Source organism: Neovison vison, chromosome 10 (assembly GCF_020171115.1).
Source record: "Neovison vison isolate M4711 chromosome 10, ASM_NN_V1, whole genome shotgun sequence".
Classification (NCBI taxonomy): domain Eukaryota; kingdom Metazoa; phylum Chordata; class Mammalia; order Carnivora; family Mustelidae; genus Neogale; species Neogale vison.
The window spans coordinates 46,470,033-46,495,489 of record NC_058100.1 but is presented as its reverse complement, the minus strand read 5'-3'; the positions used below and the strand labels follow the sequence as shown (position 1 = coordinate 46,495,489).

The following is a 25,457-nucleotide window of genomic DNA, read 5'->3' as shown; positions in this document are numbered from 1 at the left end:
CAGAGATCACAAGTAAGCAGAGAGGCAGGCAGAGAGAGAGAGGAGGAAGCAGGCTCCCCAAGGAGCAGAAAGCCTGATGCAGGGCTCGATCCCAGGACCGTGGGATCATGACCTGAGCCGACGGCAGAGGCTTTAACCCACTGAGCCACCCAGGCACCCCCATATTTCCCAATTTTAAAGTATATGTTAAAACTATAGTAATAAAAACAGTATGGTACTGGTAAAAAGACATTCAGACTGATGGAACAGAACAGAGTGTTCCCAAATAAATCCACGTGTGTATAGCAAACTGGTCTTTGGCAAGGATAGTGTCTCCAACGAATGATGTTAAGAAAACTGGGTATTTACATGCAAACTAATGAAATTGGACCCTTATCTTACACAACACAAAAATCAACTCAAAATGGATTACATTTTGTGAGGAGCACCAGGTGTTATATGTAACTAGTGAATCATTGAACCCTACATCAAAAACTAATGATGTATTATACAATAGCTAACTGAACATAATAAAAAAAAACCCCAAAACCCAAACAAAATTGATTAAAGAGTTAATCATAAGACCTGAACTGTAAAATTCCTAGAAAAAAACAGGGAAAAATTTTGATACTGGCCTTGGCAATGTTTTCTTGCATATGACGCCAAAAGCACAGACAACAAAAGCAGAAATAAAGTGGAGCTTCATAGGAGTTTTAATGTTCCTTTAGCCAACAGGAAATTGAAAAAATGATGGATCTTGTTCAGGGTAACCCGGCTCCTGAAAGATTTGGGAGCAAGAATCCAGTTCTCCAGATGCTGTTTTTGTTATTTTTATTTTATTTGTCTTCACCAAGAAGTCTCTGGATAAGTGAATTGCTGTCCTGTTCACATAAATCATAGTGACCAAAGATTTTTACTTAGCAATGTAAATTAACCTAAATGTACAGAGACAATTGAACAACAACAAAAAATCAACATTAATACTTCAAAGTCACTATGTAACAGTGGTGAATAAAGTTACATGAAGATAAAAATATATAACTGTGGGGAATGAAGGGATCTGAATTCCAATCTGTTTGACCACTGAAAATCAGTTTAATAATATAAGGATATCATTTCATGTTCTGTTAGATATGTTTCCTGTTTTACTTAACATTATAAAATTAGAAATCATAAGTTTCTTTTTTGATACTCAACTCAAAGAGAGAGATGAATCAAAACCATGGTGTTTTTATATGTTACTTTGTATTTCTGGACTCCATTCCCTTAGTAGTAAGATCAAGGTATCCTACTTCAATTTGGTGATATCTCTTTTCTAAGATTTTTGGACCATCAAATTCTCATATTCTACGATATGTTTATACAGACTGGATATAGTCTAGAAAATAAGATTTTTAATATGGTTGAATGAAGGAACCACACTCTCTATTTCTCTTTGTGTTTCCTATAGGTCTTCCTTCACATACTACCAAAGTGCGCACTAAACATTGTTAATTGGTTAATGGAAGATAAAATAATCCAACTGAGGAAAATGTCTATTTTACAGAATCATAGTATCTTCTTCCTGAAAATTCAACAAGAGCTGAAACAAAGCCAGTTATTTTGCTTGTCCTGTCATGGAATTATTTGATGCTTTATTAGTTTCATTCATTCAATCAGCCTTTACCGATACCCTGTTTCTGGAGAACATGGAGATAGATATACTTTGCAGATCCCATTCAGGGAAAGACTTACTGACCCAGCTGTCAGCTCTTTGGGGGTTTACTTTACCCGAAGAGAGTTGCATGGGCAGATTCACATTCTTCCTGGTACAGCTCACATCCGGTGACAGATGATGGTAAGGGTAGAAGGTCTCAACCGGTTAATAGACAGTGGTGTGTACTGCAAGGAGAAAGTGGTATGGATCTGGGAAAAATCAGTTGTCTGTCTTAATGTGAGTGAAGTGTCCATTCTGAGGGAAATGATTTGTTGTACTTAAGTGATTAGCATATAATTAATTCCACATTATATCTTCTTTTGAATGAAAACAATTGCTGTTAGGCCATGAATACTTTAATGTAACCAGATTGTTAGTCTGCGTAACAGATTTATGGCTTAAATTCAACCATCCTACTTTAACTTCTAGACGTTGCTGCCATTTTAGCTCTGTTACAGGCTGCTCTCAAAGCAATCCCTGGAGTTGTTGGTCTGCTCTATCCTTTCCCCCATTCTGTTGGAGTTTAATGGACCTGGACACTGGTGAGCTTCACAGAGTTCCAGAAAATTTCATAAAATAGTTGTATCCACTTGTACCTGATTAAGGGTGTAGGAAGTATTTCTCTAATCATACAGATGGACAGTCTTTCCCAAATACCTTATGGGAGGCCAGGATGCCACATGTTTCATTTTCAGCCAGCTTATTCTGGCACATAGTTTGCCCCAGTACTGAGGGTGAGTTTTGACCAAATCTCGACACTAGGAACTGATCATTATTGCAGATATCTCTAATTCTCAGAGGGTCACATCTACCCTTACTTTTCTCCCTTTAGATTCTAAAGAAACTCTTGGTATCATCCAGTTTGGTCATTAAAAACTCTGAACTCCTTCAGTGACCACAAGCATCATAACCCCTCTGCGAGAAGAAAAAAGGCAAAACAACAATAAAACACCAAACAAAGCCTTCTATCACTAACCAAAGAGCCAGAAAATTGGCAGCCTTGCAAGACAGAATATTTTTAGTCTGTAACTACTCTATTCTAATCTAGATCACAGATCTTACCTCCACCCAGATCATCAAAGGCCAAGTGGGGAATTTAGACTTCCACATTCACCAGGCTGTAAGGAAAGTCGCGGAACTATGGGGGTGGTATCTGAAAAGGCTGATCTCCTTCTGCAATGGGGGTGATGTCCTAAAAAGCTTAGCAGGGAGCAGAACTCTCGTCGTCACAGGACACTAACAAGTCCCAACCCTTGGGCAAGTAGAAACAATCTGGGGAGCCTGGACTTGCACCTTCATCCTGAAGTAATGAGGTCTCCTCTCCCTCCACTCTCTGGGTTGACATCAGAGAGACCCTTGACCCTTGGCCCTTGACCTGTCCCTACCCCTGCCTCTGCTACTTAGCCCTGGGGTCACGCTCCATACCTTGATATTATCAGTTCTGTAAACTTTCCTTACATTCATTTTCATGTATTCTATCCTCAGATGACAACCTTCTACTTTTCTCTCAACCCTTCTGGAAACAAAACCGTAAATATCCTTTCATTCACCAGCACTTCAATTCATCGTTTTAAACACCTTTCCATTATCTTTCATCTCCTTGACATTCTTTCTTCTAGCTCATCCACTCTGCATTCCAGGGCTAGGCATTATAATCCCTTCCTTGACTCGTGCTTTAATTCTTTTGCTCCTCTCAGGTTTGTTGTTCTCATTTGGTGAACTGCAGCCTGGGTGAAATAGAACCTCTGCTTACTCCGTGCTTTGACCCACATAGCCGGATATGGGTGGGAAAAACACACATCCCTCCGGAATGGTTATCCTTTAAATTCATGATCATGAATCTAATGACAGTGAGAACATTCATACATGCTGCGTCCTGGCAATAATACTACATTTTTTCTTTCTTTCTTTCTTTTTTTTTTTAGAAGCACACTATGATGGTTAATTTCATTTGTTCAAGGGCTCATATGGCAAGCATTAAACCAAGTATGGGCTTTGATTCTGTAAACTCAGATTCATATATTTAGGAAGATAAAAGCGAACTGATTGATGTATATGGATGAAAAACTAAAGGCTCACCGTTAATCACATTGTAGTTTTTAAATATTACAGCCCAGAAACCAGAAGTCACAGGTCTTTTAGGTCTTTCTGTATATTCCAAAAGGTATCTGCACTTTTCTTGAGCTGAGGAAACTCAGCATCCTTTAGCTTCTGGCTGAGAGCACTGGTTAATCCTTGAGCATCCAGGATTCATTGAAGGCTCAGGAAGGCTTCTTTCTCCATGCCATGGATTCCCTGCACCATCGTTGACACTGGATGAATCCTGGATAGATTTTTTAGCATGGCTTTAATGAGATCAGCCACACTTAATCCAGTAGCCCAGGTGGTATATCCTTTTAGCTTGATGATATTGTATGCACTTTTAACCATCATTTTATGCATTTCCTTCCAGTTTTACTGTCATTATCTGTTCCCATTTCTAGGTTCAATTCCTGGAGAGAAACACCTGCCACATTCATTCCACTCGACACAGCCACCCTTGAGTTGCCATAGTCTCCCAAAATCCAACCATGGCAACTGCGAGGAAGAAAGCCAATTTTTTCAGCCATAAAATAGTGAAATCTAGCAGAACCCAGGCTACACACACTTCCAATCACACAGGGCTTCCAGTCACTAAGTCCACTTAGTTTCCAGGTAACACGTGAGAATATCCACTGGGTTGGATACCACAATTATGATACAACAAGTACTGTACTTGACTATCTGAGGAATAATGAATTTGAAGACATTAACATTCCTCTGCACCAGACTGAGCTGGTTCTCTCCTTCCTGCTACTGGATTCCTGCAGTCATTGCCACAATCTTAGAGTTGGCAGTCATAGAATAATCTTCATCTGCCACAGTTTTAGGTGTCTGAAGAAACAAGCGCTCCCATGTTGCATATCCCCTCATTTCTCCTTTGAGTTTATCTTCCAAAGCATCCACAAGGGCAAGTTCATCAGCCAGAAGCTTTCCCAGGATGCTGATGGCACCTGCCATACCAGCTTGCCCAGCACCCACTACAGTAACCTTGTTGTCTGGGATGGTTGTCTGTTCTTCTGCAACTGGTGCAGTCAGTTTTTCCTTTAACGAGTTGCCATTGTGCCCGAAGAGAAGTGGCTGTAGGCACCACGTGAAGAAGACAATGTTAGCTACGTGTCAGTAATGCTACATTTCTTTAGTTCACTCATTCTTAATGGGGGTTAGCTTGCTCTAAGCAAGCAAAAACTCATTCTGGGAGGAGAAGAGTATAAAAAGTGGGAAAAAATAGGAGAAGCGTTGGGTCTGTTCCATTCACTTTTACCTTTTCTGGAGATGACTTCTAACCTTTCTCTTTAGTCCTTCTGGACAAGCATTTGCTTGAGGACTCTTACTGGCTGTCCTTTCCTGCCTGACTTGCTCCCATAGATGTCTGTGGCTCACCCCTTCTGTATATATCATCCTATTTTAAATCCTAATCTGAAACTCTCCCCCCAGCACTTCTCATCCCTCTTTGCTTACTCTGTTTCTTCCATGCACTAAGTGTCCTAACATAGTCCATGATTTACTGATATATCATGTTTATTATTTATTGCCCATCTGCTTTTTCTAAAGTATGAACTTCATGAGAATGAAGATTTTTGTTTGTTTGTTTTCAGCAGTACAGCTCGACTATGTAGAATAATGCCTGGCTATGGAAGATGACTAAATGAATAAATTTCAATGACTAGATGAATAAATTTCAGAAGTCCTTCTCTAAAAAGAACATAGAATCTTTGCACTTCCCAACTGAACCCTTTCAGTAGATTTCTGATACCTACAGGATAAAGACCAAAATTCATAGCATAACATCTGAGGTTCCATATGAAGAGAAATGTTCTCTATTTTTTTTTAAATTCATCCCTCTGCTCCTTTGAAAGACAAAGAAATGTATTACCTAGACACCCAATCGTACAAGGGCCTGTTGAGTACCTTGTTGAGGGAGCTGATAGCTGCCTCAGGATCTACCGCAGCTGCAGAGAGCACTCTTGCCTGGAGACGTAACTTTCCATAGGGCCCTCCTCCAAAAACTGATTGCAGGGGGGAGTTTAAAAGCCTTCTCTTTTCAACCCCAAGCTGTCCATGGAGCTGGCCAAAGCTTTGAGCTCCATCCGTTCTCCTCTATGCAATCCTGTTTGACTCCTTTCATCTACATACATTGATGCCTACTAAATATTTGATATGCAAAACTCCATCTCGGCTTCTTCTTCCTGAGTACAACCCGCAGTCTGCACCTACCTGCCACATGTTCTGCATTCTAGAATCTGATGTGCTGTGCTCTCTCATGATCCCAGGTTTTTAAGCACGTGGTTTGATCTGCTTGATCTGTTCAACGAACTTCCTATCTTTGAAAACTCATTTTTTAAAAGATTGAGTTTATCCGCTACATCCTCTGAGCAGCCCTCCCTGGCCCCTTCAAGCTCAGTTACCTTCTCATTTGTATTCCAGTGACACTTCGTCTATATCTTTATTATCACCTTATACAGTATACAGTGGTTAGGATTGTTAGTTGCAGAAGACAGAAACTGTTCAGTTTGGCTTAAAAATGATATTTTATTGGCCTCGCGTAACTGAAGAGTTGATCAATGATGCTGATTCCAGATGTAACTGAAGGCAAGGGCTCAAAAAAATGTCATTAAGGTACCAAATCTCTTTCTACCTGTGCAATAGGCTATCTTTGTCTGAGTGCAAAACCTCTGTCTACAGCCCAAGATTCACTTCATGCCACCTTTTCTTCATTAGTGGATAGAACAAAATCTTTTACTTAATGACTTTAACATGAAAGCTCCAGGAAAGACTCGCTTAGGTCCAGCTTGGGTCACTTGCCCATCCTTAAATCACTGTGAACGGAGTCATGACATAGCTGATTTTCCAAGTGTAGATAGAAGTAGCAGCTTTAACCAAACTGTATGGGATATGTCCCCTAGAGGAATTATGGTTACTTTTAACAGAGGAAAGAAAGGGGTTACTTGCAAGGCAAAAATAGCACATAGTTGCTATGTGCTGGAATGATGGCCAAAGTTAGAGACTGAGTTCTATTAGGCTCATCTTAAGATTTTAGACATTCAGGTCATTCATGTTCATCGAAATACAAGGTGTATTTCAAGTGGCTTGACATGAAACTGAGGGAACGCTGGCTTTTACAGTTGAATCAAGCCCAGTACAACAGAAAATTGATGATACAATTGGGTTAGTGAGAATAAGACAAATGTTTGACTCCTTGAGTGAATGTAGTTTCTATCTTGTTGAGCTCCAGTGAATAGAAACAGAGAAATAGAATAAATTTTAAATATATAAATCACCTTAGTATCCGGCTTCTCTCCTGGTTTATTGGCAAAGGAGTGTGATATGTAAGCAGATAGAAGGCTAAATATGGCAAAGAAATAGTGTAAGAACAAAAGCAAAACTAAAGAAATAAAGGCATGAATGACAATTATGTGAGATTTAATCTGTTTACTTAGTGAAAGTAATAACCACCTAAATATTTAGTGTCACTGATAATTGGGCCACAGTTTAGCCATAACATTAAATAGCATACTCTGTCATATATTTATGTTTATGTCCTGATGCGTAATTATACAAATGAAACAATGAAAGAGAAAATAATACTAAGAAGGCGATATCACACTAGTATTTAATTCTCCAAAACTCTACAGCCTGGCTACAGTGGAACCCAAATTTGACTCACAGCCTACTAGAAGCTTAGGATAAGAGGGAAATGGAATCCATTATACACCTCTTTGTGCCCAGTTATTCGGAAGAAGCATAAACATTTATAACACTGTCACAAAAGCAAATCACCCAGTCAACAGAAAGAGCCTATGTGACAGAGTCATCAATATCCTTAGCACTAGCATCCTTAAACACTTAACGTGAGGGAAGAATTGTCTGCCTGTAGCCCAAGAGTCACTTCATGCCACATAAGCTGACAACATCATGCCAAAACTCACATCAGTTGGAGTTATTAAATGGCAGCACAGAATGCTGTAGGGCTGTACAAATCTCAGGAGTGAGGAAATGCGCCTGTGATCTGTCGAACAATCAGAATCAGGGTACAAGACCTACATGAAATAAGTCTTCTCAGATTATGTTCTCTTAAAAGATGCCTTTGACAAGATAAATTTTTCTTCTTGGGATAACTTAGAGCAATTTTTTTTTTTTTTTACCATAGGACCATCTGAAAGAAGCAATCCTAGGACATGGCGTGTATTCTCTGTCTTGATTACAGAAAGACTTTTTAAGGGAAGAAAATAGCACATATTAACTTTTAACATTGTCTTCTTTTAAACAACATTAAGTTACAGAAAGCAAAGATTAAAATAATCACTAGCTGTAAAGCAGGGATGATAGTCAAAGTATTTAACAGTCCGGCACTGGTAGGGACCAATCAGAACAGAAGATAGAGGCAGCCTCTTCTCCTGGGGTAGGATTCTGTGTTCCTGGGCCTCCTTCTGTGCAGGACATTCAACTTTTAGTTACTAAGTGGTGGTGGCAAAGGGCCAGCATGAAAGGAGGGTGAGGTGGCACTCAGGGAACCCAGAGTAGCAGTTATTTTCCGGTGAATATCTGAGTTTTTAATATTTTAACACTGGCTCTTGGAGAAATGGCTGATTCTAGGTCTGGACCATGCAAGATGATGCCTGGAAGCATCTTGTACTGCAGAGAGGAAAGAAATGCTTATGGACAAGAAACAAAGGAGGCAAATGGAAAAACACAATAATAGTAGTATGTCAGAGAGACAAATGAACCAACAGAAAGCTCAGTGGCCAAAGCTGGAACAACTTGAACAATAAAGCTAAAAAAAATATATAAAAATATATATAAATAAAATCTTTTAAATATATATAAATTTTTATATATCTATATAAATAGATATATAAAATAAAATATCCATGAGTCCATACTGATATAAATATTTATAAGTAAATAGATAAGAATCAGTAGGTCAGAAAAATTTCTAAATAATTTAGGGAGATATTTTACACTCAGGGAGATGGTATGTAACTCCCCAGATTTTAAGTATGTTCTGCATATGGTAACTTCCTTTTCAAGAGAACAGTATGGAAGGGGTGGGAGAGTAATTTTATAATGGAAAAATCTGATACTACTCAAACACTAATTCAGCCAGAAAAACTGTATTGCGAGTATGATAACATTGATATAATATGATGAGAAGAGCCTTTGCCTAAGGCTCCCCAAAACACATAAGTTCAGTCTAATCATGAGAAAAACATCAGACAAATCCTAACTGAGAGACATTCTACAAAGCCCATAACAGCGCATGTCAAAACTATTGGAGTCATCAAAAATAAGAGAAATCTAAGACATTGTCAGAGTAAAGAGAGGGCTAAAGAGACATGATGATTATATTTAATGTGGTACCCTAACACGACAGTAGGTGACAACCAAGGTAATGTTAGTAAGTATGGACTTTAGTTAATAATAATGTACCAAAAAAAAATAATGTACCAATATTGGTTCATGAGCTGTGACAAATACTAATACTAATACTAATACTAATAGAAGATGTTAATCATAGACAATAGGATTTAGAGTATACGGGAACTGTGCAGTATTGTCACAACTTTTCTGTAAGTAGAAAACTTCCATATAAGATTTATTTTTTCTTTGTACTGAGATATAATTCATATAATATCTATAAGCTAGATTTAGTATATTCACAAAATTTTGCAACCATCACCATCATCTAATTTCAGAACATTTTGGAAACCAAAGGGAGAGACCCCGCCTTATGTATTAGCAGTACTTTATGCCCTCTCCCAACTCCTGGTGACAACTAATTTACTTGATGTTTCTGTAGATTTGTCTCTTCTGGATATTTCGTATAAACAAAATCATCAATATGTGGTTTCTTGGTCTGGCTTTTCATGTAGCATAAAGTTGACAAGGTTCAACCGTGTTATAACTGGTATCAGCGCTTCATTCCTTTTTTATGGCCAAGTAATATTCTGTGGTATGCTATACCTTATTTTGCTTATCTGTCATCAGTTGATGGGTATTTGGGTTATTCTCTTTTTTTCTTTTTTTAAAGATTTTATTTATTTATTTGACAGAGAGAGATCACAAGTAGGCAGAGCAGCAGGCAGAGAGAGGGAGAAGCAGGCTCCCTGCTGAGTAGAGAGCCTTGATCCTAGAACCCTGAGATCATGACCTGAGCCGAGGGCAGAGGCTTAACCCACTGAGCCACCCAGGTGCCCCTATTTGGGTTGTTTTCATTTACTAACTCTTATAAATAATGCTCTAAATAGTCTTGTACACATTTGTGTGTGTATATATATGTTTTGAATGCCCTCCATGATATACTTAGGTGGAGAATTGCTGGGTCATATGGTAACTCTATGTTTAGCATTTTGAGGAACTGCCAGTGCATTTTCAAAAGTGGTGCACCATTTTACATTCTTACCAGCAAGGTGTAAGTGTCCAATTTCTCCAAATCCTTACTAACACTTGCTATTGTCCATGTTTTGCTTATAATCAGTGGGTGTGATGTATCATCTCTTTGTTTTGATTTACTTTTCCCTAATGAATGATAATGTTAAGTATCTTTTCATGGCTTATCAGCCATTGGTACATATTCTTTGGAAAAATATCTATTCAAACCCTTCGTCTATTTAAAAAATTAAGTTGTTTGTCTTTTTGATGTTGAGTTTCAAAATTTCTTTATATATACTATTCTTTATTTTATTTTACTTTTTTTAAAAAAGATTTTATTTATTTGTTTGACACAGAGAGAGATCACAAGTAGGCAGAGAGGCAGGTAGAGAGAGGGGGAAGCAGGTTCCCTGTCAAGCAAAGAGCCCAATGCGGGGCTCGATCCCAGGACCCTGGGATCATGACCTGAGCGGAAGGCAGAGGCTTAACCCACTGAGTCACCCAGGCATCTCTTAATTTATTTTTTAAGAGAGAGTGTGAGCACTTCCAGGGGAGGATTAGTGGGAGAGGGAGAGAATCTTAAGCTAAATCCTTGCTGATCGGGGAACTGGATGTGGGGTTCGATATCATGACCCTGAGATCATGACCTGAGTAAAAAACCAAGAGTTGGACGCTTAACTGACTGAGCCACCCAGAGACCCCTATGTGTTCTTAATATAGGAACATCTTTTTCTGATCCTTCATTTTTCTCAACTCTTGTGCATTAGAAAAAGTAGGTACTCCCCCAGTCTTCACAGATTGGCCTTGTACTGGAGAAATCTTTACCAATTAGCTCAACCAGAGATTCTGGGAGCCTCTTGAACCCGTGTTCTAGTCCAGATCATGTTCTTTGTTCTTTGCAGTTCCCAGGCATCTAGGGTACACCAAGTTCTGTCAGTGCATAAGGGCAAGCAAAACTAAAGTCAGTTCCTTGGGCACTTCTCAGAAAATTGGGTTGCTGGAGATGCAGTCTCATTCTTTTCCCCTCTAGAAAGAAGCTGGCATCTGGGAGTTTTCATTCACTCTGTGCTGAACTTGGAGGGGTTCTGTGGTGACTGTCCTCCCAAGTCTCCATCTCTGTTCTTACCAGCTTCTGTGCAGCAAGATTATGCCAGGTGCATCAGCACTCCAGGGCATTGAAGTCAGAAGCCAGTCCTTTGGGGAGCCCCCCGAAGAGCTGTGGCTTGAGGCAGCAGAGCAACTCTTGCAGTCAGCTGTGGGTTTTGTCTGCTCCGTCTTTGATGAGCCAAGGGGAGCTGCTACCTCCATTCTCCCTCAGGCACTTAAACATGGAGGGACTCTCTGAGATCCAAGATTGGCAAGACTGAAGACAGTCCTTTGGGGGAGTACCCTCAGAAAAATTGGGGTACTGGATGCTTGAACCAGTTCTTTCCTCCCTTGGCAGAAGCTGGGAGCTATTGTATGCTGCTGTGCCAGGGGTGGATATTCTGGTACGTTCCAAATCTCCTTACCAGCTTTGAGGAGTCTGGTTTTGTATTCACTCAGGATGCAGGAGACGATCATTTAGTTTCTGGATTTCCCTCAAGAGGAATTTTTCCATGCATTGTTGTTGAATCGATGTGTTTTTGTAAGAAGAAGGGTCTAGGTCTTCCTGTTCTGCCCTCTTTCTAATATCGCTCCCTGTAGTTTTCTTTTCTTGTGCTATTTTTATCTGTCTTTGGTATCGGGGTAATGTTGGCTCCATACAAAGAAGTAGGAAGTTTCACCTCTCTTCTACTTTTTGTGAACAGTTTGGAAAGGATGTGTTAATTCTTTTTAAAAATGTTTAGTAGAATTCAGCAGGGAAACCATCTGGTCCTGGGCTTTTCTATTTGGGGGAATTTTTTTTTTCTAAATTTCTGATTAAATCTCTTTGCTTGTAATAGGTCTGTTGAAATTTTCTGTTTCTTGTATATAACTTTTAGTAGTTTGTTTTTCTAGGAATTTATCCATTTCATTTAGGTTATCTCATCTGTTGGCATGTAGTTGTTCCTAGTATTTCTTATAATCCTTTTTATTTCTGTAAGATCTTTAATGATGACCTATCTTATTTTCAGAATCTTTTTGTTGTTGTTGTTCAGTCTTGTGACATTTTGGTCAGGTTTGTTGATCTTCTCAAACTTTGGTTTTGTTAATTCTATTTCTGAATGTTTATTTCCTTTAATCTGCATTTTAGTATTTATTATTTCTCTCCTTTTTGTGTTGGGTTTAGTTTGCTCTTCTTTTTTCTAGTTCTTTAAAGGTAACTGTGGTTTTTGGTTTAGTAAACGTATTTTGTTAAGTTTATTTATTTAGTAATCTCTACACTCAGTGTGGGGCTTGAACTGACAACCCCAAGAGCAAGAGTTGCACGACTTTTCTGACTAAGCCAGCCAGGTGCCCCAAATGTATATTTAATTATAATTATTTACAACTCTAAATTTCCTTGTGAACACTGCTTTTGAGGCATGACATAGCTTTTGGTATGTTGTGTTTTTGTTTTCGTTTGTCTTAGTATTTCTAATTTCCCTTGTGATTTTGTTCTTGACCTATTGGTTGCTTAACAGTTTGCTGTACAATTTCCATGTATTTGTGAGTTTTCCAGTTTTTCTTTTGTTGATTTCTAGTTCTATTCCATTATATTCATAGAATATATTTTCTGTTGTTACCGTTTTTTAAAGATTTACTTTATGACCTACTTATTATCTATCTGGAAAACATTCCATATTCAGTAGGAAAAAATGTGTATTCTGCTGGTTTGGGATATAGTATTAGGACCACTTGTGTTGTTCAGTCTTGTATCCTTCCCTGTTGATTGTATGTCTAGGTGTTTTCTCCATTTCGGAGAGTGGAGTTTTGACGTTTCTGACTACTACTGTTGAACTATTTTTCTCTGGAATTCTGTTTTTGCTTCATGTATTTTGGGGCTCTGCAGTTCTGTTCATATACATTTATAGTTATTGTACCTCTTGTTAGAATGACACCTTTGGGGATGCCTGGGTGGCTCAGTTGGTTAAGCGGCTGCCTTCGGCTCAGGTCATGATCCCGGCGTCCTGGGATCGAGTCCCGCATCGGGCTCCTTGCTTGGCAGGGAGCCTGCTTCTCCCTCTGCCTCTGCCTGCCATTCTGTCTACCTGTGCTCCCTCTCTCTCCCTCTCTCTCTCTGAAAAATAAATAAAATCTTAAAAAAAAAAGAATGACACCTTTGTTTTTATGTCATGTATTACTTTGTCTCTAGTAACAATTTTTGTACAGTCTATTTTGTCTGTATTAGGTTAGCCTCTCCAGCTCTCTTTTTGTTGCTGTTTGTGTGACGTATATTTTCCTGCCTTTTTGCTTTTAGCATGTTTATGTCTTTGATTCTAAATTGTGTGTATTCAGCCTTGCCCAGAGCAACTTCTTGCTAGAAATGCCTTGAAAGGCAGGGGAAACAAAGGAAAAAATGAACTATTGGGACTTTACCAAGTTAAAAAGTGTTTGCACAACAGTCAACAAACCAAAAGACCACCAACAGAATGGGAGAAGATATTTGTAAATGTCTTCTCAGATGAAGGACTAGTATCCAAAATCTATGAAGAACTTATCAAACTCAACATCCAAAGAACAGATCATCCAGGCAAGAAATAGGCAGAAGACATAAACAATTTTCTTCAAAGAAGACATACAAATGGCCAAAAAACGCATGAAAAAAATGTTCAACATAACTCAGCATCAGGGATATACAAATCAAAACCACAATGAGGTACGACCTCACACCAGTCATAATGGCTAAAATTAGTAAGTCAGGAAATGACAGAGGATGCAGTGAAAGGGGAACTCTGTTATACTATTGGTGGGGACACAAGGTGGTGCAGCCACTCTGGAAAACAGTATGGAGGTTCCTCAAAAAGTTGAAAATAGAGCTACCCTATGGCCCAGCACTTGCACGACTAGGTATTTACCCCAAAGGCAGAAATGTAGTGATCTGAAGGGACGCCAGCACCCCAGTGTTCATAGCAGCAATGTCCATAAGAACCAATCTATGGAAAGAGCCTAGAGGTCCACTGATAGGTGAAGAGATAAAGAAGGTGATTGATATATATATATGTGTGTGTGTGTGTGAGTGTGTACACACACACACATAAAGAAATATTACTCAGCCATCAAAAAATGAAATCTTGGGACGCCTGGGTGGCTCAGTTGGTTGGACGACTGCCTTCGGCTCAGGGCATGATCCTGGAGTCCCGGGATCGAGTCCCACATCGGTCTCCCAGCTCCATGGGGAGTCTGCTTCGCTCTCTGACCTTCTCCTCGCTCATGCTCTCTCTCACTGTCTCTCTCTCTCTAATAAATAAATAAAAAAATCTTTAAAAAAAATGAAATCTTTTCATTTGCAATGACATGGATAGAACTAGAGAGTATTATGCAAAGTGAAATAAGTCATTCAGAGAAAGACAATTACATGATTTCACTCATATCTGAAATTTAAGAAACAAAACAGAGGAGAATAGGGGAAGAGAGGGGGAAAAACAAAACAAGATGAAATCAGAGTGAGAGACAAACCATGAGAGACTCCTAATCATAGGAAACAAATTAAAGGTTGCTGGAGGGGAGGGAGTAAAGGGGTAATGGACTTTAAGGAGGGCATGTGATGTGATGAATACTGGGTTTTATATAAGACTGATGAATCACTTACTTTTACCTCTGAAACTAATAATACACTATATGTTAATTAATTGAATTAAAAAAAAACTTTAAACAAAACTGGAAACAATCCAAATAAACTTCAACAGGTGTGGATAAAAGCAGGTTCCTACAGTGGAACATTACTCACTAATCAAAAGGAATGGGCTTAGACCACAGAGGATGTTTAGGGCAGTGAAATTATTCTGCAGTATACTATAGTAGTAGATACATATCATTATATATTTGTCTGAACTCCTAGAATGCACAAACCCAAAGTAAATGGATTCTGGGTGATAAAGATGTTTCAGTTTTTGCTTCATTAATTATAACAAATGTGTCACTCTGGTGCTGGGTGTTGATTGTAGGTGAGGCTGTGTGTGCGTGTGTGTGTGTGTGTGTGTGTGTGTGTTGGAGGTATATGATCTCTGCACCTTCTGCTCCGTTTTGCTGTGAATCTAAAATTCTAAAAAATAGAAGTTTTTTTTAAAAGGAAAAAATTGTGTGTATTCTAGATAGTATATTGTTGGATCTTTTTTTCTTAAAATCAATTCTGCTAATCTCTGTCTTTTAGTTGATGTGCTTAATTCATTGGTGTTTAGTTTAAATTACTGGTAAGGTGGATTTACATGTGCCATTTTGCTGTTTATTTTCTATACATTTATGTCTTTTTAATTCCTTTGCCAATTCTCTTACTACATTTTTTTCAGTTACTTTTTTTTAAAGATTTTGCTTGTTTATTTGAGAGAGAGTGAGTGAGTGAGTCAGAGAATGAGCAGTGGGGAGGGGCAGAGGGAGAGAGAGAGAGAGAAGCAGAATTCCTGCTGAGCAGAAAGCTTGATGCGGGGCTCGAACCCAGGACCTAGAGATCATGACCTGAGCTGAAGACAGACTCCTAACCAACTGAGCCACCCAGGCAACCCTCAGTTACTTTCTTAGTGGTTATCCTGGAATTTACAACTGACAATTTGTAACAATCCATGTAGGATTAACACCAATTTAATTTCAATATTATACAAAATCTCTATTCCTATATAGGTCCATTTCCCCCTCCTTTTTTGGATTGTTTTTGTCATATTAATTACATCTTTATACATGGTGTACTTACCAACACAGATTTGTAATAATTGGTTTATGGTCTTTTATATCAGATTGGAAGACAGGAGTAACACAAAATACAGTTATCTTCTATTTTACACTTACCCACATTGCTACCATTGCTATGGTCTTTATTTATTCCTTTTTTATTTGAGTTAGTGTCTCATGTCATCTTATATCTGACTAGAGGACTCTAGTATTTCTTGGAGGACAGGTCTATTAGTGACAGACTTGCTCAGTTTTTTTTCTTTTTTAAATCTGGGAATGACTTAATTTTTCCAGTTTTGGAGGAGAGTGTTTCTAAATATAGAGCTCAGAGTTGGTAGAGTTTACCTCTTTTCTTTCACCATTGTAGTTATACCATGTCCCTGTCTTTTGTTATCTATTGTTTTTGATGAGATATTATCTTATTAATCTTATTAATTAATTAATCTTACAGAAACACTTCCTGTGATGGGTCCCTTCTTTTTTGGTGTTTGGTGTTTTCAAGATTCTTTTTATCTTTTAATAGATTAATTGTGATGTATCTTAGTGAGGATATTTTTCATTCTATCCTATTTAGAGTTTACTGAGCTGCTTAGATATACAGATTTTTTTCATCAAGTTTGTGATGAGTAAATAATTTGACCATTATTCAATGAAATATTCTTTCTTCTTTTTTTTCTCTCTCCTCTCCTTCTGAGAGTCACATTATTTTTTTGTTGGTATGCATGGTATTGTCCCACAGGACTTCTGGCTCTGCTTCTTTTTCTTCCTGCTTGCTTAGACTGAGTAATATCAGTTAATCTATTTTCACTTTCTCTGAGTCTTTCTTCCCCCTGCTCAAATTAACTGTTGAGTCTGTCTTGCAAATTTTTCATTTTAGTTATGATATATTTCAATTCTAATATTTCTGTTTGGTTTCTTTTTATAATTTCTGTTTTTTATTGATATTTCATATTCAGTGAGACTTATTTTTTCACTTCCATCTAATTCTTTAGACATGGGGTTTTTTTTTCTTTGAAATGTTTAAAATAGCTAATTTAAAGTCTTTGTCTATTAAATCCAAAGTCTTGGCTTTCTTAAAGACAGTTTCCATTTACTACTACCCCACCTTGTATGGATAATACTTCTTGTTTCTTTACTGTTCCTCTTTTGTTGTTGTTGTTGTTGTTGGTAACTGAACATTTTAAATATGTAACGTGGCAACTCTGGGAATCAGTTTCTCCTTCCTTACCAAGTTTTTTTATTTTCAGTATACCTTTTTTTTTTTTTTAGTGAATTTTCTGAACTAATTCTGTAAAATCTGTATTTTGTCATGTGTGGTCAATGAAGTCCCTGCTTAGTTAGCTCACTGGTCAGCTAATGACTAAACAGCTATTCTTAAACACTTGGAATCAGTAAGTCTCCCAGGTTTAGTAAGAGTCTGTGTACATGTTTGGAAATTCAGACACTTGAGAACTCTGTACTAACCTTCATACCCTGCTGGTGCAGAGCCTTAAGTTTAGGCAGAAGTGAGAATTAAGGCTTCTAGATTCCCAGGAATATGTCCAAATTTTTAAAACCCTATTCAGACAGCTCATTGTACTTTTTCTTTTAGGCTTTTTGGTTAGCCTTTTAAAAATTTCTCTGTTATCTACTACCTCAGGCAGCAGTGATGTTAAACAATTGCCACTGATTATTGTCAGCAAATGCCCCAGAGACTAGGCTGCAGTAGGAAAGCTCCAAGTCTGGTCCAATAAAGACAAGTCTTGTAAGACAAGAGGGTAAGAGGGCTTTTCCAGGGAATGACCAGATAGATCAATTAATGATGACAGTTATCTGGAAATGAGGCTTTCAAGGGGATCCAACCCTATTATTCCTCTTCCAGTGGCTGTGAGGCTGCTGATTTTCACTGTGATTTTATGGTGTTGGTTTTCAAGTATACCTCTGAGCTGTGGAAGTTTTCATGCTCCTAGGGAGAGCTAAAATCTGATAAAGCTCACTGATTTACCAGTAGTTATCCTTTAAAAAAAAAATGCTTCCCAGAAACGTTCAAGCCTTTGGTTAATTTCTAGAGTTTTGAAAATGTTGATTTTGACAATGTTTGCCAGGGACCTCATGGTTTTTATGGAGAGCAAGCTTTTTGAACTATTTTACTCTATCAGTTCCAGTGATATCACCCCAAGGAATTAATTTTTTAAAATATCTTAACACTTGCTTTGGTCATATAATATGACTAAAACCTGATTCCTTTAAAAAAAATATATATATATATAAAATTATTATTTATTTACTTTAGAAAGAGTGCGTGTATATGTGTGAGCAGGGGGCGGGGCATAGGGAGAAGGATAGAAGCAGACTCCCTGCTGAGCACAGAACCTGAGGCTGAGCTCAATCCAGGACACTGAGACCTAAGCAGAAACCAGGAGTCAGATGCTTAAACAACTGAACCACCGGTGGTGGGGGGAGGCTAATATCAGCCTGATTCCTAAGCACAGTTGGCATAATTTACCAACTGTGAACTAATCTAAGCCTTATTTTTCTCCATATCCAAAGAGGAGATTGGTAACTTTCTTTTAACTCTGGTGTTGTCTGGAGATCTTTAGCAAGTGTCTGGCCCTAAGCCAAGCAGATGGAAGGTGTTAATTATTTCCTTAACATCTGTCAGTGAGTATGTAAAAATCCCATTGCTTTTATTTTTTTCTACTGCGATTACCCGTCACCCCATTAGTCAGAGCATCAAACAGAATTTCTGTTCCTATCTCTCTAGCACATACCACCTCAGCTTCATAATATAGAGGCCCTATTCCCGATTTAGAACTAAATCACTTGTTTAAAACTGTTTTCAAAATGTCTTCATATTAGAAAATCAGTCTTTAAGGAGGCCAGTCTACTGGTATCACAATTTTCAAAAGTTCCCCAAACCAAGAACCATATCAAACATGGGTGTGCATATTTTGCCCTTGTAATTTCTGTAGGCTTTATGCAGGGAAGGGAGAAACTGAGGCAGAAAACAGGGAAGGTGCAAAACTCCTTGAACCAGTGCATTTCAACCCTGGTTTTAAAACACCAGAGTTTAAACCCTGAGTTTAAAACACTGTCATATCTGATCTCCTGCCCAGAGCAATTACATCAGAATCTCTGGGAATAGGAAGCACACATTTGTATTTATTGAAAGCTTCCCAGGTGATTCTAAAATTCTGTCGGGAATGAAAACCACTAGCAGAAAGCATGCACTGAAGCACATCGCTACCCCTTGTCTCCTTACGGAACTAGCTGGGAAACCCCAGCCCTGGAAGATCTGCCCTTGAGACGCTTGGAACAAGGAGAGGACGGGTTACATTGCAGCAAATGGCCTGAGAAGGTGCATGTTTGGAGGCAGGACTAGAAACAAAAGCACACTCTGGATATCTCTGCATCATATGTATGGAAATTAGGTACTGAGTTAGAAGGCAGAGTCCTGGGTTCTATTCAACAACTAACACTCACTGAATATCTACATGTATCAGCCTCTATCCTGTATTAACTAACTAGTTTGGGTAAGTTATTGAACTAGACCTTGGGTCAGTTATTTATCATTTCTGGATATGGAGTTCTTCTAGGAGCCCATGGCAAAGTTTTTAACTTACCAGTATTTTGCCAAGTTCCTGTGTGATTTTGTTCTTTCTACTTTGGAGGGTTTGGATGTAATTTCCTTTATAAAAAGGCAATGTTAGAAAAATCATTGTTTTTTTTAATGCCCTTAGTGAAAATAATACAAGTCTGGAAGCATTTTATTGGTGTTCCAATTGGAAAAAAAATTAGCTTTCTATAAAATTTGGAAGTCTGGGAACCAATCATTTGGAAAATAATATCTGTATTTGATGACTAGCTTAAGGAATACTGATACAAATTACTCTAACACCAGCATTTTAAAACCTTGTTTTGAAATGTGAAATGTCAAATACCTTTATTTTTCCCATCATGGCTTATAGAAGAGGTCTATTTAGGATTTCCCTTGAATTTTTTTTTAATCTACAATTTTATTTTTATCAACTTTTGCACTAGAGCTTACTGAGAGAATAATAGTCTTATCTGTCACTGCTAACAGCAAATTTAATTTTTTTCCAAAAGATTTTTGTCTCTTGAGATAAAGCTAAATGAAAAAAAATTAAACATTTTCTTTGGAAAGCTCTAGCTTTTCAGCTGGAAATCTTATATTGAAGAGCTGTTAACCTTTATCCTGTATCATTAACAATCATTTGAAAACATTATAATCATTTTGGTAATTGGGGCAGAATACTCCAGCTGTGTCATTGTGTCTGGAGTCCCTGTTTGAAGAAATCAAGTCTTTAAAGAATAGACCCCCAGAGGGATGTGGGAGTGATTGAATCTGTTTTTTTTTTTTTTTTTTATTCTTTGTCCATACTCTTTTTCTCTAAGTGGGCCTATTTTAGTTTCAAAGATGCAGACTCCAAAGACCAAAGAATGTATGGTGTTTCCAAAAGTAATACCAGTGGTTTTTTCCCCCTAACTCCTTTCTGTTCTATGTGCCAGTCTTGTCTATCTAAGCAAAGCAAGGAATCAAAATATTGTGCTGTGACTTCAGTATATAGATCTCAAACTTTAATGCTTAATCATGAAATCATCAGAATAACTTAAACGATTTAAAAAAATTCCCCATAACTGGAATAATAGCTGGTACAGAGTAAGTGCTCAATCAGTGTGATTGAAAGAACGCATGAGTGCTCATCAGATAATTGAATAGGTACCCAAGGCTTTGTACTCTTAATTGTTGCATAACAACTTAAAAAACGTATCTCCACTCTAGTATTTCTCCCGAAAATTCTCCCGAAAATCTCAAGAATGGTCCATTTCTATGCCAGGTAAACCACTTATCAGAACATTTTTATTGAGTTTAACGTATTTATTCAGAGGAAATAATTGTGTAGATAAAGGCACAAAAAACCCCACTAATTCTTATCAAAACAGAAACTCTAGCCAAGTCTGTACAAATGCCCAAAAAGTCTAGTTTACCAGAGATGGCAGTGTTTTAAAAAAAATAGTCTGTATCATATCTCAGGTCTCCCAATTTCCAATACAGAGCAAATATTTGGATCTTAAAGCCTCTCCCTCAACTTGTACATTATTATTTTGTCATTTCAGTAGCTAGATGAGCAGATCAAATCTTTTGTTTTGAGACTTCTTTGTAAGCTCCTGTGTCTTTGGGCATGTTGTTCACTGTATTTGAAATTGCAGTTTACTCATCTGGAAATAAGACTACCTCTGTTAATATGGAGGTGCCTCAAAAAGTTGAAAATAGAGCTATCCTATGACCCAGCAATTGGACTACTGGGTATTTACCTCAAAGATACAAATGTGGTGATCCGAAGGGGAACCTGCACACCAATGTCTGTAGCAGCAATGTCTATCATAGCCAAACTATGGAAAGAGCCCAGATATCCATCAGTGGATGAATGGATAAGGAAGATGTGGCACACGACACACACACAGACACACATACACTCAAGAATACTACTCAGCCATCAAAAAAATTAAAATCTTGGGACGCCTGGGTGGCTCAGTTGGTTGGACGACTGCCTTCGGCTCAGGGCGTGATCCTGGAGTCCCGGGATCGAGTCCCACATCGGGCTCCCAGCTCCATGGGGAGTCTGCTTCGCTCTCTGACCTTCTCCTCGCTCATGCTCTCTCTCACTGTCTCTCTCTCTCAAATAAATAAATAAAAAAAAATTAAAATCTTGCCATTTGTAACAAACTCAGAAATATTATACTAAGCAAAATAAGTTAATCAGAGAAAGATTATTATATGATCTCATTTGTATGTGGAATTTAAAAATAAAACAGAGGAACATAGGGAAAGGGAGGGAAAAATAAAACAAGATGAAATCAGCGAGGTAGGCAAACCATAAGAGACTCTTAATCATAGGAAATAAACTGGGCTGCTGGAGGGGAGGGGAGCTGCTGGAGGGATGGGGGAATTGGGTGATGGACATTAAGGAAAGCATGTGTTGTAATTAACACAGGGCATTATATAAGTCTGATGAATCACTGACCTCTACATCTGAAACTAATAATATACTATATGTTAATTGATGGATTCCCCGGGGAATTCTACCAAACTTTCAAAGAAGAAATAACACCTATTCTCCTGAAGCTGTTTCAAAAAATTGAAGCAGAAGGAAAACTTCCTGACTCTTTCTATGAAGCCAGCATTACCCTGATCCCCAAACCAGGCAAAGACCCTACCAAAAAGGAGAATTTCAGACCAATATCACTGATGAATATGGATGCTAAGATTCTCAACAAGATCCTAGCCAACAGGATCCAACAGCACATTAAAAAGATTATCCACCATGACCAAGTGGGATTCATCCCTGGACTACAAGGATGGTTCAACATTCACAAATCAATCAATGTGATAGAACAAATTAATAAGAGAAGAGAGAAGAACCACATGGTCCTCTCAATTGATGCAGAAAAAGCATTTGACAAAATCCAGCATCCGTTCCTGATTAAAACGCTTCAAAGTATAGGGATAGAGGGAACATTCCTGAACTTCATCCAATCTACCTATGAAAGACCCACAGCAAATATCATCCTCAATGGGAAAAAGTTTGCATCCTTCCCATTGAGATCAGGAACAAGACAAGGATGCCCACTCTCACCACTCTTGTTCAACATAGTATTAGAAGTCCTAGCAACAGCAATCAGACAACAAAGGGAAATAAAAGGTATCCAAATTGGTAATGAAGAAGTCAAACTCTCTCTCTTTGCAGATGACATGATTCTTTATATGGAAAACCCAAAAGACTCCACCCCCAAACTACTAGAACTCATACAGCAATTCAGCAACGTGGCAGGATACAAAGTCAATGTACAGAAATCAGTGGCTTTCTTATACACTAACAATGAAAATACATAAAGGGAAATTAGAGAATCGATTCCACTTACTATAGCACCAAGAACCATAAGATACCTGGGAATAAACCTAACCAAAGAGGTAAAGGATCTGTACTCGAGGAACTACAGAACACTCATGAAAGAAATTGAAGAAGACACAGAAAGATGGAAGACCATTCCATGCTCTTGGATCGGGAGAATAAACACTGTTAATTGAATTCAAATAAAAAATACGTTTGTTCAATGTTGCTAAAAGAGTAGTTGAGTTACAGATATATAAGGTATTTCTCATATCAAACACACTCAGAGTTAATTTTTTCTCATTAATAGCAATCTTGATGATATTGTAATCATTGTAATTATGAGGTCATGACCTCCTAAATGGGACAGAGACCTCTGGGAGGGGATGGAGCATTTGCTGTACTTAACAGCAAAATGTGAAATAGTTCCTATTTTAAAAGTTGGCAGAAATATTTTATAGAAATGAATTCCAAATGTCCAATCCATCAACATGTTCTATATATTCAACTCACAAAAGCTATTCCAAATCTTTTCACTTGCCTCTAGAGCCCTATACCAAATGTCCATCATCTCTGACCTGGGGCATTCTGACTGTAGCATCTACTTGGTTTCCTTGCTTCCAGTCTTGCCTGCTCTTCTGAAATCTGTTCTTCAATACAGTATCCACATTGTTTTTTTGTAAGCCATAAATCAGTATCCAGCATTGGAAATTTTCATTAGAATAAAATTCCTACTTTTTGCTCTGGCAATGATCCTGTAAGCAGGTTTTGGCTTCATGTTTGCATTAGTTTTCCCAGGGTGCCAACCCAAATGACCAGAAGTATGGTGATATATTATTTTTTTTAAATTTAAAAAAGATTTTTATTTGTTTATTTAACAGAGATCACAAGTAGGCAGAGAGGCAGGCAGAGAGAGAGAGAGAGGAAGCAGGCTCCACGCTGAGCAGAGAGCCTGATGTGGGGCTTGATCCCAGGACCCTGAGATCATGACCTGAGCTGAAGGCAGAGGCTTTAACCCACTGAGCCACCCAGGCGCACCAAGTATGGTCACTTAAAACCATACGAATATAGTCGCTCACAATTCTGGAGACTGGAAGTCCAACTCAGGGTGTCTGCAAGGCCACGCTCCATCTGAAAGATGGAAGAATTCTTTCTTTGCTCTTCCAGCTTCTTGTGGCTCTAGGCATTCCTTGTTTTGTGGCAGCATTACTCCAACTTCAGCTGTCTTATCCTTACAAGGCCTTCTCTGTGCGTATGTCTTTTCTAATTTCATGCTCACGGTTTCAGGGACCATTCTAGCACACCATTCAGTATGCTCTCTTCTTGATCTTTACCTTCATTCTATCCCTGAGTCCCGATTTCTAAATAAGATACTATTCTGAGACTCCAGGTAGACATGAATGTGGTGGGTGGCAGGCCTCAAGTCTCTACAATCTTTTCATTCTTTCTTTGTTTTTTCAGATTTTATTTATTTATTTATTTATTTATTTACTTACTTACTTACTTGTCAGAGTGAGAGAGAAGCGCAGAAGCAGGCAGAGTGGCAGGCAGAGGCAGAGAGAGAAGCAGGCTCCCCGCGGAGCAAGGAGCCGGATGCGCGACTCCATCCCAGGATCTTGGGATCATGACCTGAGCCAAAGGCAGCGGCTTAACCGACTGAGCCACCCAGGCATCCCAAGTCACTACAATCTTGTGGCATGTTCCCCTTTAGTCATTTATTACATTGTAGCTACTTTGACCTACCCACTTCACTCACTCCCGAGGGCTTCTATGTATCCCCTTTCCTGCTCCTGGGGCATCTGTATCCCTGAAATTTGCATGGTTAGTTCCTTATCAGTCAGCTTAAATATTACCCCTTCAGAGAGACTTTCCTTGCCCTTGGCTAATGAAATAACATAACTTACTTGCTATTCCATTACTTTGTTTTATTTTCTTTCTTACAATTATGACTTTCTGAAGTTATCTTTTAATTTTTTTTATTTGTTCTCCTTGCTTATTCTTAATCTTATACCGTGAGATTCTGATGGAATATAAAATCCATGAGAACAAAAACGGTACTTCTATTTCTCATTAGATTTTTATATTATATTTTTCATTATCATTTTATATTATATTTTTCATTATCTCCTGTATACATCTCTGTAATAGGAACATAGTAGCACTTGGGAAATATTTGTTGAAGGAATGAATAGCGAGGAGAAAGGGTATGAATTAGGGGCTGATTGACCAAGATCCTAGCCCTTACTTGTCACTCACTAGCTATGTGACCTTGGATGCCACAAATAATCTCTGTATTTATCAGTCTCTCCACTTATTAAGTGAGAGAGTTGATTACTGATTAGTTTTCTGGTTAGAAGACTCTTTTACTACAACTTTCAACAGTGCTTGATCAAATTTTCATTGAAGAGACAGAACTTGCAAATAGAAATGTCATATACTTTGAATAAAGCCTGTATTATGGCTAAATTAGCAGATTAATTGGAGAGCTGTATGTTTCAGTATGATTTGGGGAAAGCAATCTTTTTTCCTTAGTAGTTCTTTTTGAATGCAGTCATCAATTCTATTTTCTATTTTGTCAGTGGGCTCTTGCATATTTCAGATCGCTTGGATCTCATTTAATAGTCTGGGTCAGAGACTCCATTGGTCTGGAAGTCGGGTTTTGATTTGCTTAA

The 25,457-nt window shown here is 38.2% G+C and overlaps 1 pseudogene; it reads right to left on the bottom strand.

Moving 5' to 3' along the window:
* Positions 1 to 3,802: 3,802 nt before the first annotated feature.
* LOC122917972 lies at positions 3,803 to 23,563 on the bottom strand (annotated as a pseudogene).
* Between the last annotated feature and the right edge of the window lie 1,894 nt (positions 23,564 to 25,457).